The sequence below is a fragment of the Betta splendens genome, chromosome 7 (assembly GCF_900634795.4).
Source record: "Betta splendens chromosome 7, fBetSpl5.4, whole genome shotgun sequence".
NCBI classification, from domain to species: Eukaryota; Metazoa; Chordata; class Actinopteri; order Anabantiformes; family Osphronemidae; genus Betta; species Betta splendens.
Window position 1 is genome coordinate 9,317,001 of NC_040887.2, and position 17,189 is coordinate 9,334,189.

At 43.0% G+C, this 17,189-nt stretch overlaps 1 protein-coding gene across 3 annotated transcripts in view; it reads right to left on the minus strand.

Annotated features, from left to right (window-relative positions):
- The window catches only part of plxna2 (plexin A2), a 182,234-nt gene that overhangs the window by 156,291 nt on the left and 8,754 nt on the right, over positions 1-17,189 (minus strand). For all 3 annotated transcript variants that reach the window (XM_029157357.3, XM_055510096.1, XM_055510098.1), the window contains one exon: positions 10,823-10,911. The gene's annotated coding sequence lies outside the window, so the exon portion shown is untranslated. The remainder of the gene's footprint in view (positions 1-10,822; positions 10,912-17,189) is intronic.

The following is a 17,189-nucleotide window of genomic DNA, read 5'->3' on the forward strand; positions in this document are numbered from 1 at the left end:
TGCTGAAATGCTGAGGAATTCATCTGAGGAAGTAACACTGAGCAAACATTTGCATAATATTTTTTACATACTTTCTGTGGAGTATCTAAAATAAAAATGCAGCCAAAAGGAGAATAATAAAAGTATACAAAATAGGAGGTGCAGAAAACAGCAAGAAAATAAAAAAGGCAAAGAGTCAAACTCAGTTTTCTTCAAACTGAAGTTAAAGCCTAGCGTGTTACATCATCTTTAAAAAAATAAAGTTAGTATTTGACAAATGGTCACGTGAAAGCAACTCCAACAGTAAATGCATGTTGTATTTATGACCTACTGTACAGTATAAAGCCTTCCAATAGCAGTATAATGACAATATCGTGTTTCAACTGGTTGTTATGTCGACCAAAGAAACGCAGGATAGTGAAATGCGGTCAACAAATGCAGTCACACAAACATAAAGTGCATGTCTTGCTTTAATGGCGCGTCCATGAATACCCAGCGAAGACGGCAACGTAAGAGACCGTTAAGTGACTCCTTTCTGCGGGAGCCCCAGGCAGAAACGCAAGAGCGGCACAGTCCTTAAACAAAGAAAGTTGCCCTGAAACGTGGATGTGACCAGCACACAACTTCCAGCCTCGGGGCCTTAATTTTACTCCATTAGATGAAGTGACCTGGACAAGATCAGGCCAAACATGCTTAAAGGACACGCTGAGAAAGAGAGTGGAGAAAAGAACATCACTCCCTGCACAATGGCTGCTGTCTAATGGACTAGCCTTAAGGGGGTGCTTTTGTATGTGTGTATACAAGTGTCTCTGTGACTAGTTCTTAAAGTGACTGTGTGTTACTGGTTGAGCTGCCTCTAGAGGCTTGCAAACAGAGATGTGACAAAGCTTGAAATGGCCCCCAAATAGGAAAGGCCACGCTGGACATGTCAACCAGAGGAAAACACACTCTGTACGATGAAAATCGTCTCTCTCTCTTTTTTTAAACATGTAATGTTGTCGTGCTTGTGTCATGCCTGCTGAGAACATGCATGTGTGTGTGGGTGTAAATGGATTCTAATTATTGTTGCTTTATCATTCTGCACACTGTGCCGAGTGTGACAGACACAGCTGCGAGGGTGTCAGTGGGTGTTTCAGATTGGTACAAGCCAGAAGGACAAAGTGCGACACACACGCACACACACATCTCTCGCCCTCGCCATGCAACCCACTAGCCTTTTCACCCTGCTCTGATTAATGAGTCTCGTCAGGTACCGTCCGTTGCCACTCACGCCAATTAAGACATTAGGCATTTCCACGCGGCTCCCTGCTCTTAAACAAACAAGACGGCCGCCGGGTCCATCCTCTCGTTCGCTCGCGGTAGGCACAAAGCCTCTCACCCAATCAGTGTCCTGCTGACCCAGCGGGAGCCATGCTTGTCCTCATTGGGGAGCACATTCAGAAATGTCGTGGGGAACTGGGCCTGTTAGTCTCCTACAGTGGAACCCAGCACAGAAAAATGGAGCAATCAAGGCCGAGTGTCAAACAATCCCTGTGTGACAGACAGCCCTCCACAGAGATCTCCGTCCTGCTCTCTATGCTATAGCCTACAGGCCTCCTCTGCAGGATGCTGTCGGGTTTGAACCAAATTCTTAATTGGATCGACCACTAACTGGCTTAGGATGTGCAGGAAGGGGGAAAGCAAATTACTGGCTTGATGTGATTGGTTGCTTTTAACCCGGATTCTCACTAGACCCTTAAAAGTTAATTGTCTCTGACCCTCTACTGTCCATGTCAAGAAACTCTCAAACCCTGATTGAACACATTATTGTTCCTCTGAAGTGGACAATAGAACATCTTCCTCCGTGATGGAGTGTCTTGTGTTTGTGTAATCAACGATAATACCTAATCTGTTCAGCTTCAATGGCAACCTGTCCCCTGCTCTGTGACATAGCCTAATGGGATTAGCCATGGATATCAGCTAGTCACATTATTTAGTACAGGAGAGAGGAGGAAGATGAGCTGCTAATGTGCAGTGATTCGTTCTGTGTGTCCAAGCGTGTTTCTGTGTTTCCCTGACAGGGCTGCATGTCGCCAGTCTTTATGTTTCTGTGCCACTGGTGTTTGTAGCCATTGCGTCACGTTAGCATGCTAGTCAATCAAGTGGCGGGGGCCTGTCTCTCATCAAGGTGCTATGCATGATTGCTAATGCTTGGATGTGCAGAAATTTGCACTTCCCCGCAGGGAGTCTCTCGCTCAGAGGGAAGGACTCATCTGTCAGACAGACCACCGTACCAATCCACAATGACAGCTGTGCAGTCTGACTAAAAGATGACAGCACAGTACAGGAGGCTAAACAGCAAATACATGTGGGGATACTGACATACAGCTGGCATAAAGTGTTAGTCTACATGTATGGTGATGTCACATAATAAGGGTAGATCAAGTGGAATGCTAAAAGGTATGAATGTCAAATACCATTTAGTTAAAAAGTACTTTATTGGTTGTTTAGATATAAAATCATTACAGTCTCATCTAAAAATATTAAAATGGCCAATTTATTTTATTTATATATTATTTATATAATTATATTTATATTATTTATATATATATTATTTTTGGAGGACATTTTTATAGATAAATGATGCTTGAAGTAGTCTAAACTTCTGTAAAATGTTTATAACCCTATGTGAAAATAAAAAATTCAAAAGTCGGCAATACCTGTGGATTGATGAAACCAAATAAATTGCATAAACAGCAGTTCATTAAAGAAGAAGTACCAAAGTCTGCAGGTCCTAAAAAAATAAAAACCTAAAGCCTAGACTTATCTCATATTACGATACTCTACATTTTATGTAATGGCCAACCCCTTTGAGTTAAAATAGTTGAGACACGAACCAAACAACTACACACTTCTGCAGTTTTACTGGGTGCTGCCTACCCTTTCTGTCTGTAATCATTTTCTTTTGTTGAACCCACTCACATTTTCATTCATTTCACGTCCTGGTATAATGCCACCAGGCTTTTGGAACTTTGCCAAGTCTTTTGACCTGTAACAGAACGAAAAGGCAGGAGGCAGTTACTGCAGCACTCAGGACCAGGGAAATTAGCAGAGAGGAAGAGAGCAGGAAATGGAGGGAAGGATGGAGAGATAGAGAGGGGCCACAGAACTGCAGTGTGTCAGGGGGGAGGGAAATGTTTTCTATGTCACTGCAGTCCCATATTGTCCCCAGAAAATGTCACTCTGCCCTTGGGAGGTAGCGCTCCGAGTAGAGCCTCATCTGTCTGACCGCATTTACTGAGATGTTCTGTGCCTGGATCCTGAGGAGCCTGGGAGGCGTCCCGCTGCACTTTGTCTGCCCACCAACACCCCTCACACTGATTGTTTCCCACAAAAACAACTAAAGACCTGATCTTTCAGCCACACAATTCACTTTCTTTCTTGAAAAGTCATCCATTTGAATTAACATTCATATCTCTATGCATTACTCTTAGGGCCGTCACATTTAGATAAATACATTTAAATTTTAAACATTAATTTGAATGCTGTGAAAACAATAAACATTTCAATTTCAATGCTGGGTTCAAATGCAAAAACAGTGTGTAGAAGCTATTTTGATTTTCACACATTTAGAAATTCAGAAATAATTCTGCATTGTGGTCAAATGCCATGAAATACTGTAAATTAATAAAAATGTATTTGAGCACTCTCTCTGTTAGACCCGAGATGCAGCACATTATAAACTGTCTAGTTGAAGAGGGGGTTGCAGAATTACGTTACACAGGTTGCATTTGAATGAACTGAAACTAAATCAGACAATTTTTTGAATGTGAGGAGCCCTACGTGTAGATGTATACAAATCAAAGGGTGAAAAGTCAGAGGTACACTGTACTGATCAGCAACAAAAGTGAACTAGACTCATTTACTCAGCCCTCAAAAAAATAATCAAATAGAAAGAAAAGAGCGTTTCTCAAAAGTTTTCGTCTTTCCATTGCATAAGTGGAAAATACCATTAGTGGGATTACTGAAATCTTACTCTTTCATTATTAAGTATTTTTAGTTATTAGGCATTTTTCTGCCTAATAATGTGTACTGCATGTTATATGTTTGTGGAGAGATGTTGTCTTTACCTATGTATAAAGACCCCTACCTAAAAAAGGGAGGGGTCTGAAAGCTTTCCAAAGAAGATATAGGTACAAATACCTGCAGGGTGAATCACCCAGCTGTAGCAATGACAATGCAAGCTTTTGATAGGAAAACTGACCCCAACTTCAAATCTCATTGTTTTGCACGGGATTCCTAGAATGGCTTGTGTTCACAAATTAGTACATGAATACAAAACATGAGTAATCCTCTAATCTAGTACATTTTCGTCATGCCGAAAGGCGAGCTGTGTTCGCAGCGCAGGATTAAAGCAGCTCATTAAAGAGAGGCATCCATGATTGAAATAGGCCAAGAGCTCTTTTCTCTGAACCAAATGGAAGACAAAAGAGCTCAAGGAAATGAATGGTTTATCAGGTCTGGCCAGAACCCCCGTCTCATCTACAATAAGCTCCGGACATGACATCGGCCACATCGACCCGGCTGAGCACTAAGATTAAATGGCTTATTGACTGCGACAGGACAGAGGCATCAAAAATGTTGACTTGTAGAGGAAGTCACCTTCAGATGTCGTCTAACCAATGGAGTGTTTGAAATGCACACAAGGATGCATCAGTAGATTTGTATGCCAACATTTGATTTTGTTGTCAAGAGTTCAAACAGTGCCATCATACCTCTTCAACATTTACCGCTAAGTGAATATGGTTTTCAAAGAGCAAAGCAGGTTATTTTAATAGTGTCAATCTGCAGCATAACACATTGGAGCAGCGATCCACTTTATTAAATGTTGAAAAGTTACAGCAGATCTTCTGTTCTAAAACAATCACAAAGGAGAGTCATCTACAGTATGAGGGAAGGAAGCTTTCCCATAGATGGGAATTAGATGTAATGTAGGAATAGTAATGATTAGTGATCTGGGGGGGGGGTGATCAACAACCGATCACCCTCAAAAATCACTCCTCAACTATAAGTTTTACCCCACGTGTTATTGGGCGGAGGATTGAATAATTTATAAAGACCCAGGGGCATCCACGGAAGCAAAATTGAATTTTTCAAAAGCAGTTTATCTGGCACTTGCAGCTGGGGGCCTCTCGAACGTGCATTCAGCAGCTTGTCAATATGCCTTGCCCATATAGGCTGTGACATTAAATTAAATAGGTTATTGACTGGCAGGTAAGTTTGCAATGAGGCTGCTAGAATGCACACTCACTAGCTCACTGACCCAACCTGCTATGGATCACTGATCTATAAATCAGAGCATAATAGATCCAGAGCTTTGCCTTCTGTTTCCTTCTGCATCCTTTATTTGTTTTTAATTTGTACTGATTGTAATCCGATGTCTTGACTCAGATATGTTTGCAGGAGAAGTAATAACAGTCCAAATGGCACTGCGTCACACAAGATGCTGTTCATGATGTCACTGTACAAACTGGACAACGGCAGAGCGAAGTCATTCCTTTTAGAATTCAGACCTTAGTAAATTACTCTACTGTATGAGAATGTTCCTTGCTTTTAGACAAATAAATGCAAGTCCAAACACTAGATAAATTGAGCCCAATATAACACAATGTATTCATTTAGAAGAAAATTTTTCTTTTCTTTTTGTTCCAATATCCCATCTGTATGACAGAAAAGCATTACTAATGTATTCACTTTGAGTGTCTGGGAGATTAAACTGACCAGTCAGGTATTAGTCATGTGCAAATGTTAAAAGACATCCCCAGGATTGATCAACCACCAGATGAACCTACCTTGTTTTATCCTATGGTGGTATCGGTTATTCTGTACATTCTGTACCTTACAATGCCTTTACGATGAGTCTCCAGTTACGATATGAATGGACAAAGGCTGCCACAAGTTCACAAATGGCATGAAAGCTTCTCTTCAGAGGCTATAGATTCTCTACTGACTCCATACTAGGCACTCTTAAGGAATGGGATGTCGTTCTTAATTACAACCTATGCAAGTAAACTTAAATTCCAAACATACTGTACTACTATTACTAACTGTAATTCTAACTCCAGGACTGTTAAGGAGATAGTAGTGTCTGAAAAAGCACATTCACCAAGAACAGGCATTTTACAAGCAGCCTACTACCCAGTCCTGGCAGTGCTGCTGCGTTTGATCGATGTGAGGCCACCAACCACGCCATGAGGTGTGCTTAGACACTGGAACATGTTGCCAAGCAGATGTAATTTGCTTAATGTTGTGTAGATATTGGTACTGTAATGTATCGCATTGCATTTTCCCTCTAATGCAGGTGAGGAGAAGATGCCAGGAAAGACAAATGAAAAGGTGAACACTGAAATGTCTATGGGAAATGTGGAAAGAATGTCGCGATACATCTTAACATGCAGTAGTGTGGCTCACTGCACAAGGTGAAACAGCTTCTCCAGTACAATAACCACACAGCTGGAACCCAGTAAAACCAGTGCATATGAAGAATGCTACAGTAGATGTGGGACCGTAAATTCACAGTAAGTGAAAACAGACAATACGGCCTTCAAACGACACTATTACTAAAAGAATTTCACTTTTAAATGTGATTGCTCTGAAACAATAGCAATAAAAGCGCTCGGGATTTTAAGTTTCAAATTCTTTTCCCCTCCTTTCCTGTCATCTCTTGAGCAAATCACAATAGCACTGAGAAGCCAGGAAAAGCCAAACATGGTAACGTATTTCCTATTCTTCTTCTCTCTTTTTTGTATTTACTTTTAATTTGTATTGATCTTTTGCCTGCACCTCAATTCTGCTGATGTCAGAAAGGTGAGGGAACATTACAATATACAATACTTTTTCCTCTCTTATTGTTGAGGAAATGAAAAGCAAATGGCACCTTTGTCCGGGACGTGCGATCGTCCAGGCGGAAGGGCTTTGAAGTGTGGGGTGAAATTGAAAAGGTTGCAGGTTCACATCCCTGGACAATGACAGCCCCTTTGCTTCCACTCCTGCCGCTCACAGGAGATTAGAAGAGCGAAAGAGATAAGGAGAAGCATTGGCTCAATGTTTTTTTTTTTCTCCTGGGTTGGACAGATCGAAAAAGTTGAAGTGCTCCAGTTAGCCAGAAGACAGACACAAAGTAAATCATTCAGCACTGACCTTGGCTTGATTGTTTTGCGTAAACTGGTCTACTGGTTCAAAAAAAAAAAAAAGACGGTTACACAACATCAATAATGAAACAGTAAAGTATTGAGGACTAGATTAAAAAATAATATACTATATAGTCAAACATTTCAAATAGCAGTGACCAAATGTTCAAATTTCACCTTTACACGTGTGTTTCTATACAAAATGTGCATGCAAATAAAATTTCACACGCAGTTCTCTTGAAAAGTGCAACATCTTTGTGAATTTTATTATCCACATAAAATATGATAATGCATTCGGCCAGCCTGTAAATAGGTGAGGCTTCAGGGAGAAGATGAAGGACCACGGTGCAGTGGAGGCCACCACACACACTGCTACGTAGCACAAATCCAGCTGCTCCCCCGAGATCCACACGTCGTCCTCCTCACCCACTCTGCAGGCCACTCAGCCTCCAAATTAAAAGCTAAATGAGCCACTATCATTGTTGCATCTATTATGTGGAGTATAATCACACTAGGTCCTCAAGATTTAGCTTAAATGTATTGCATTTCCTTCTTAATGCCTTAATATCGTCGAAAAGAAATATTGTGCAACTCCTTTAGACTGACAGATTTTTCAACACATCCAGCATAAACAGTAGTTTATACATCTTCTCCTATTGGAACTAAAGCTGAGTACTGCACCAAGGCTGCACTATATAGCACAAACTGTTTCAACAAAATCGCATTACTCTTCCATCCGAGCTTAAACTTCATCTTATGGCTGGATGATACATGGCCCCACATCTCCAATATTGCAAACAACCAATCAGCTTCATTAACTTGGCTGCATATTTAATTGCGTTGAAAGAGATTATTTAAAAAAAAATTTGTGAAAGTCTGCCCTGGTCATTGGTCTGTCTTGGCTTTGTGCTTTTTTCTCTGGTATCTCCTGTGGGTTTGGACCCACCTGATGTTTGAATTAACTGGTTTAAATGACAGCGCCGCCTCAGAGAGACGCCCACAGTCCCTGCTCTCCCAGGGTTTCAAAGGCCCAGCGACCCGGTTGCTGTCGGCTGTCAGGGAGGAGATGGGAACGTGTGGCAGCAAGATAACCTGTACGGGACAGAGCCCAGAGTCGTATGCCTCTTTGACAGGCTTATTAACGGGAAACCGCCAAGGAAAAAGCCCGTATCGGCAGAGGAATCAGGGGAGAAGAAGCCTTCCCTTATCACCAGGACACCAGGGATTAAAGCCTGGCCTGCTCTGATAAATTAATTATTCTCTCTTATCTGTCATGTTTAAAGACTGTCAGGCAAACCCACCTGGAGCCACAGTGCTGGACAACCTATGCAATGATGAGAGAGACACAGGGTGCCTTCTGAAAACAAAGAAAGACGTGGTTTTAAATAAATATCACCCTTTGTAAGATTTTAAACTCTAAATTAATTGCATCTTAATATTTTGCAGAGGCAGAGGATAATAAGCAAGTATGTCATCATTTTCTTAAGACATTGTGCAGCTGTATTTCTATGCTGTGGTTCATACAAAGGGTCCCTAACGATGTAATCCATTCATACTATAACTCTTATAATTAGGTTATACATCTACAGTTACACATTCACTTATTATTTATGTTTATGTATTAGCTTTGGTTAATAGAAATTGGTTAATGAACTTACTCAGTTCATTGTTTCCAAATGACAGAAGTTCCTATTTTTAATTTTATTTAGCTATTTGTTACTTGTAATGAGCTGCTCATAACTCCTGCTACACTAACATAATATATGCTAACATACGTCCATCCACTATCTTAATTGCTTTGCTCGTAAAGGTTATGGGTTTCACAGAAGCCAGTCCCAGCTGTCATTAGGCAGGAGGCAGGGCACACCCTGGACAGGTCACGAGACTTTTACTGAGCTGACAGACAACCATTCACATCTATGGGCAATTTACAGTAGAGCCGTTAATTAATCTAACTGGATGCCTTTAGACTGGGGAAAAAAAGCATGTTTAACTCAAAGGTTTCATACAGTAGGTATGGGTGGAATATGCAAACTACAGCTGCCCTTCTAGCTGTGAGGACCCAGTGCTACCCACTATATGCTAATAGTACTATATATCTAAATAATTAAGAAATATACATAAATTAAACAGCTCCATTGGAATATTTATTTTAACATGTAGAATAGTATAGAGCATTATGACAAAAGTACTCATCTCAAATTAAAACCTTATTGATCACTACTGACATTTTTGAAGCAGATGTATCAAAACAAAATGATTCTTGGTTTCTCTGAGCATCATTTGCATTAAATCTATGAGGTCATAGATGCAGAGACACGCGCTGCTTGTGTCTTAACCTGCCCTTTAATGTCCTTCAGGGAGCTGTTTGAAGTCTTGTCAGCGGTGCTCCCCTCCCGCCCGACTGGGGCAGAGAGGCCACAGTTTACCTGGAGCGTGATTGCCAGATTGGGCAAGTGAGGGGCTTCACCAGCCCCTGTGCAATAATAGCAAAAAGCAAATGCTGTGCATATTAACGTCCTTCATATTTTATTAATTCGTAAATCCATGGGATATTGCCTTGGTGCTTTATCAAAAGAAAACATCAATCCTGCAGAGGTAATGAGTGTAGGCGTAGGAGAGGGAATGGGAAAAGGAGGGAGAGTGGGAACCCCTTTAGTTACTGTATGTACTGGGGGAGATGGAGAAAACTAATATTTGGCCGTCCGCTTTTGGTTATCAGTTGTTAAATGACTGTGCCTCAGGGAAGAAACACACACACAGACTACTGCTGAACAGTCTCATCCAGCTAAACGTGGCGTTTTTTGTTTGATAACCCATCTTCCTCTATTTTTACGTGTCCTTTGTGTATGACTGCGAGCATGTGCGCGGGGACGTGCATGTGCGTTTCTGCCTATGTGGGCATGTCCGCCTTTCAGTATGTGTTTTTATTTCCTTGATTGAAGTGTGGGGGCTTTGTTGTTTTCAAACCTTGTCACATATTTTAAAGACTCAAATAGACACTGCAGCACACCAACTGCACTTGGAGTGACATGTGGTTTCATAAAGCATGCATATGAAAGACTAGGGAAACATTGTCAAGGTTTAGACAAATACAAAGGGATGCAGCTTGTCTACTGTATGTATTATAAAGTTGCAGACATGTGCTAAAGCATTTTTGAGCATCTGGTCGAAGAATCCCAAATGTCAAAGCACAGGTCTGACCGGTTACAAAGCACTTGTCATTATTTGTCTGCATCCCAGTGAAACATCACTTAACAGTTTTTTGTATTCCGCTGCAGAATTAAGCTCCAGTAGATTCAACAAATCCAATGAGATGTGTATCTCCAAACTGTAATAATTGTATAGTCTTTAGCAACAGATGCCTATAGTTTTTGTATGAGCAGGTGTTTGTGCGTGTGTTATTGCTTGAGGATTGGCCAATCGATGCGATTATGCGATGGAACAGATGGGTGTAAGAATGATGGCGCCTGCCACATTCGCTATCATTTTCTTGTAGTGAGGATATCAAAAGACTTGATTTTACATATGGTGCCCAGGCCTATGATTACATAATAGATGTTTAGCATGCATTACTTACACATAGCTTAATAGTTTATGGCCACAGCCTCATTTGCCATTTAAAAAAGGCCATTATGTCTAATCATAACATCTGGAACACATGAGAATCTTACCCACTGCTGCTGCCATTATGGATCCAATCCCTTGCACTTCCTCGTCTGTGTTTATTCGCAGAGCTCCAGGCTGAACAACAAGCCAGATACTGGAGACAAATAAAAGTGATAAATTATTTCATGGCGATTTAATTGAAATCTTTGCTTTTTTTTTCTGTAATAACAAAAGATTGTTCTGAGAAGATGCCACTGGCTCATTCACAGTAAACTGCTTCACCTCACCTATGACACCTCCTAATAAAAACACCTTGCTCGTTAACAACTGTATTGTGCTTTAACCAAAAAATAAAACATCTCTGTCCACCTTTTTTTACTGCCTCTACAGTAAGACATTTAAAAAAATGTTGGCTCTGCTCTGTTTGTTTTGGTAACTGACAACAGCACAAACAGTAAACCCAGCGCTGGAATCTGGAAATAATACTGAAATGATTATAGAGCGCTTCAAAAGGTCACTGCAATATTGGGATTTAAGACTTGTCATCTGAAATGTTTAACAATAATATCTGCAAAGGTGCCATCTGCCCTGTAGCACTGCCATCATGTGACTTTGAAAGAAAGGTTCTGGTAAGTTAGCACACTGGAAGTTCAGGAGAAAAGTCACAGTGTCACTACAATGAAAACTGGAGCTGTTAAATAAGTGACATTTTTTTTATTCTGCAAAAATCTGTATTTTCAATACCACAAATCCAGAAGCGCGGCCATGTTCGTTATGGAAAATTGGACAAGCTTGAAGTCTGGAGATTGTTCAGGATCCAGACACATACATGTAACTGCCCTAGTGGTGAGTTCACAGTTAACATGTGCTGTGGCATCGCTTTGTATAAGCTTTTAGCAAAGTAAAGTTCCACCTCCCTTTAACTAGAATTAGCCAGTGAACCAGAGTGATTACTGGTCAGGATTAGTGTGTAAAAAACTATATATATATATATATATATATATATATATATATATATATATATATATATATATATATATATATATATATATATATATATATATATACACACACTCTATTTTCACCCTCCGCGGGTGGTCTCATTCACTTTCCAAGCTCGGGTCCTCTACCAGAGGCCAGGGAGCTTGAGGGTTCTGCGCAGTATCCTTGCTGTTCCTAGGACTGCACTTTTCTGGACTGAGATTTCGGATGTTTTTCCAGGGATCTGTTGTAGCCACTCCTCCAGTTTGGGGGTCACAGCCCCTAGTGCTCCGATCACCACAGGCACCACTGTGGCCTTCACCTTCCAAGCCTTCTCCAGTTCTTCTCTGAGCCCTTGGTATTTCTCTAGTTTCTCATGTTCCTTTTTCCTGATGTTGCCATCGCTTGGTATTGCCACATCCACCACTACGGCTTTCCTCTGCTCTTTGTCCACCACCACAATGTCTGGTTGGTTCGCCATTACCATTCTGTCAGTCTGGATCTGGAAGTCCCACAGGATCTTGGCTCGCTCGTTCTCTACCACCTTGGGAGGTGTTTCCCACTTTGATCTTGGGGTTTCCAGTCCATACTCCGCGCAGATGTTCCTGTATACTATGCCAGCCACTTGGTTATGGCGTTCCATGTATGCTTTCCCTGCCAGCATCTTACACCCTGCAGTTATGTGCTGGACCGTCTCAGGGGCCTCTTTGCACAGTCTACACCTTGGGTCTTGTCTGGTGTGGTAGATCTGGGCCTCTATGGCTCTGGTGCTCAGGGCCTGCTCCTGTGCAGCCAGGATGAGTGCCTCTGTGCTGTCCTTCAGCCCGGCCCTTTCAAGCCATTGGTAGGATTTGTTGAGATCAGCCACTTCAGTTATGTTTCGGTGGTACATCCCGTGTAAGGGCTTGTCCTCCCATGATGGTCCTTCTTCCAGCATCTCATCCTCTGTGCTCCACTGCCTGAGACATTCACTCAGCACGTCATCTGTCGGGGCCTTATCCTTGATGTACTTATGGATCTTGGATGTTTCATCCCGGATAGTGGCTCTTACGCTCACTAGTCCTCGGCCTCCTTCCTTGCGGCTAGCGTATAGTCTCAGGGTGCTGGATTTGGGGTGGAACCCTCCATGCATGGTGAGGAGCTTTCGTGTCTTAACATGTGTGGTCTGTATCTCTTCCTTTTGCCACCTTATTATTCCTGCAGGGTATCTGATCACTGGCAGGGCGTAGCTGTTTATTGCCTGGGATTTGTTCTTGCCATTGAGCTGGCTTCTTAGGACTTGCCTTACTCGTTGGAGGTATTTGGCTGTTGCCGCATTCCTTGTTGCCTGTTCAAGGTTGCCATTCGCCTGTGGTATTCCAAGGTACTTGTAGTTGTCCTCAATGTCTGCTATTCTTCCTTCTGGGAGTGAGACCCCTTCTGTGTGGATTACCTTGCCTCTCTTTGTCACCATCCTCCCACATTTCTCGAGCCCGAATGACATCCCGATGTCTGAGCTGTAGATCCTTGTGGTGTGGATCAGCGAGTCGATGTCTCGCTCATTCTTAGCATACAGCTTGATGTCGTCCATGTAGAGGAGGTGACTTATGGTGGCCCCGTTCCGGAGTCGGTATCCATAGCCAGTCTTGTTTATTATTTGGCTGAGGGGGTTCAGACCTATGCAGAACAGCAGTGGGGACAGTGCATCTCCTTGGTATATGCCACATTTGATGGATACTTGGGCAAGTGGCTTGCCATTGGCTTCAAGTGTGGTTTTCCACAACCTCATCGAGTTTGCAATGAAGGCCCTTAGAGTTCTGTTGATGTTGTACACCTCCAAGCATTCAGTGATCCATGTGTGTGGCATTGAGTCATAGGCTTTCTTGTAGTCGATCCAGGCTGTGCACAGGTTGGTGTGTCGCGCTCTGCAGTCTTGGGCAACTGTTCTGTCTACCAGGAGTTGGTGTTTGGCTCCTCTGGTATCCTTACCAATGCCCTTCTGTGCATCGCTCATGTATTGACCCATGTGCCCACTTATCTTAGCAGCGATGATGCCTGACATGAGCTTCCATGTTGTGGAGAGACAGGTTATTGGCCGGTAGTTGGATGGGACAGTACCCTTTGAGGGATCCTTCATTATCAGGATCGTTCGACCTTTGGTTAGCCATTCAGGGTGAGTCCCATCCCTTAGCAGCTGGTTCATTTGTGCTGCCAGGCGCTCATGGATTGCAGTGAGTTTCTTTAGCCAGTAGGCGTGGATCATGTCAGGGCCGGGTGCTGTCCAGTTTTTCATACCTGAGACTCTTTGTTGGATGCCTGCCACTGTGATAGTCACTGGGTTCTGTTCAGGGAGGTTGCTGTGGTCTTCCCTCAGATCCACCAGCCACTGTGCATTGTTGTTGTGTGATGCCTCCCTCTCCCATATCCCTTTCCAGTACTGTTCAGTTTCCAGCCTTGGTGGGTCTGCTCTGCTGTTATTACCCTGCCATTGAGAGTACACTTTCGCAGGTTGTGTTGCGAACAGCCGGTTTATTCGTCTGGCTTCGTTATCTCTGGTGTATCTCTTTAGGCGGCTGGCCAAGGCTTGTAGCCTTTGCTTGGCAGTTTCGAGTGCTTCAGGTATTGGCATCTGGCTGTACTTCTTGGGCATCGGTCTTTTCATTGCACCTCTCTGGGCCTCTGTCATTTGGCTCACTTCCCTCCGAGCTGCCTTGATTTTTGCCTCCAACCTTCGTTTCCATGGTGGGTATTGTTTCTCATGGCTCCCATGGTTGCTCTTATGGCCAAGCACCTCTAGGATCACTGATGCTGAAGCGTATATCAGCTCATTGGTTTCTGTGATTGTTGTGGTAGGGATCGCTCTCAATGCTGCATTCACATCTTCCATGAGACTTTCTGATGGTACTTCACTTAGCCGTTGTAGTGGGGTTCGGGGTTGCCTGTTCAATCTCGCCATGATCTTATCTTTCAGGTCAGTCGCTGCCTCGCTCAGCGTATCTGTGCTTATTGAGGCTTCATACCCAATTTCCGGTTGGGGAGATGGTGAAACCTCCCCTCTGACCTGGCGTCCTGGCTCCCCCTTGCCGTAGCATTTGTGTTGTATCTCGTCAATCTCAAATTGTGATAGCAGTTGCCGTTTGTGGATGTTGGAACACTGAGCTACTAGTTGCTTCGCCGTCAGCCTTGAATGTGGGTTTCTCCGTTCCCATTCACCGCACATTCTTTGCATGTAGCCCCTCTGACTAGGGTTACTTGAGTAGTAGCATTCCAACAGAGCCTTGTTCTCGCATCTCAGCCATTTCTTTCTTGTTCCAGTAGCCCACTTCTTGTCAAGGTGCTCTGGTTCCCCAACACCTGACGCAGACCTTGTTAGACCGGGCGACGTCTGAGCCGGTATCTCATGTGGTTCATTGTCTCTCATGATATGAGGTAGGCGGTAGCTTGAAGGGTCTTGCCCAAGGACCCACACTGGATGCCTATTTGCCCTAACGGGGATTCGTTACATATATAACGATATATATTATATATTATTTATATATATATACACACTCTATTCTCACCCTCCGCGGGTGGTCTCATCCACTTTCCAAGCTCGGGTCCTCTACCAGAGGCCAGGGAGCTTGAGGGTTCTGCGCAGTATCCTTGCTGTTCCTAGGACTGCACTTTTCTGGACTGAGATTTCGGATGTTTTTCCAGGGATCTGTCGTAGCCACTCCTCCAGTTTGGGGGTCACAGCCCCTAGTGCTCCGATCACCACAGGCACCACTGTGGCCTTCACCTTCCAAGCCTTCTCCAGTTCTTCTCTGAGCCCTTGGTATTTCTCTAGTTTCTCATGTTCCTTTTTCCTGATGTTGCCATCGCTTGGTATTGCCACATCCACCACTATGGCTTTCCTCTGCTCTTTGTCCACCACCACAATGTCTGGTTGGTTCGCCATTACCATTCTGTCTGTCTGTATCTGGAAGTCCCACAGGATCTTGGCTCGCTCGTTCTCCACCACCTTGGGAGGTGTTTCCCACTTTGACCTTGGGGTTTCCAGTCCATACTCCGCGCAGATGTTCCTGTATACTATGCCAGCCACTTGGTTATGGCGTTCCATGTATGCTTTGCCTGCCAGCATCTTACACCCTGCAGTTATGTGCTGGACCGTCTCTGGGGCCTCTTTGCACAGTCTACACCTTGGGTCTTGTCTGGTGTGGTAGATCTGGGCCTCTATGGCTCTGGTGCTCAGGGCCTGCTCCTGTGCAGCCAGGATGAGTACCTCTGTGCTGTCCTTCAGCCCAGCCCTTTCAAGCCATTGGTAGGATTTGTTGAGATCAGCCACTTCACCAATGAGCTGATATACGCTATATATATGTATATATCCCGTGCAAGGGGATACGGGATACGGGATATCCCTTGCACGGGATATCCCTTGCATCCCTTGCACGGGATGTACCACCGGAACATAACTGAAGTGGCTGATATATATATGTTCCTGTATACTATTATATATATATATATATATATATATATATATATATATATATATATATATATATATATATATATATATATATATATATATATATATATATATATATATATATATATATACACACTCTATGTGTGTATGTGTGTGTGTGTACACACACACACACACACACACACACACACACACACACACACACACACACACACACACACACACACAAACCTTGAAGTCAGGACAAGCCCGTATTTTACCATTATAAATTTATATGGAGAAGTCATTTGGAGCCAGGGAAGAGGTCAGATGGGCTAAAATGCATGGTGAATAATTTAAGATTCTATTAACATTTAAATTTGACATTGACTTGACATAGTCAAGCCTCTGCAAAGTGACAAGAAATGGCAAGGTTGCAGAGAAAAAGACGCTGTGCCATGGCAAATGCCCAGTTAGTTAGCTTCTCCCGCAACCGTTTCATACCTGCCCACATGCCCTTATGGAAACATAGATGCAAGTTTTTCCAGACAGATTTTTTTTCTTCTGTCTGTAAATCTCATGGGCTGGCTACAAATAACCTTTTAGAAGGCCAAAAGAAGAGTGACACTAAGCCAAACAGAGAAAGTGTGTGTGTGTGTGTGTGTGTGTGTGTGTGTGTGTGTGTGTGTGTGTGTGTGTGTGTGTGTGTGTGTTTGTGTTCACATAAGGGATCACAAATCAATAGCTTGGGGTCATCTTCTCCAGACAATCGTAACTTTGCAGATAAAGCAGCACGGGCCAGGCAACCTCATCGCCTTTTAAAGATCTGTTTACACAGAGACAAAGACAGGGGAGGGGAGACCTTTTTAATAGGACAGACCTGCCACTTGCATTGAGGGCATTGAATTTAGAAGTTGCATTTACTGGACAGATGCCTGGTTAGTTCAGGACTGTTGAGTTTATGTACTCAGATATGAACCATCTCTGTTACATCTTTTATTATAATGGATAATGAAGAATATATACAT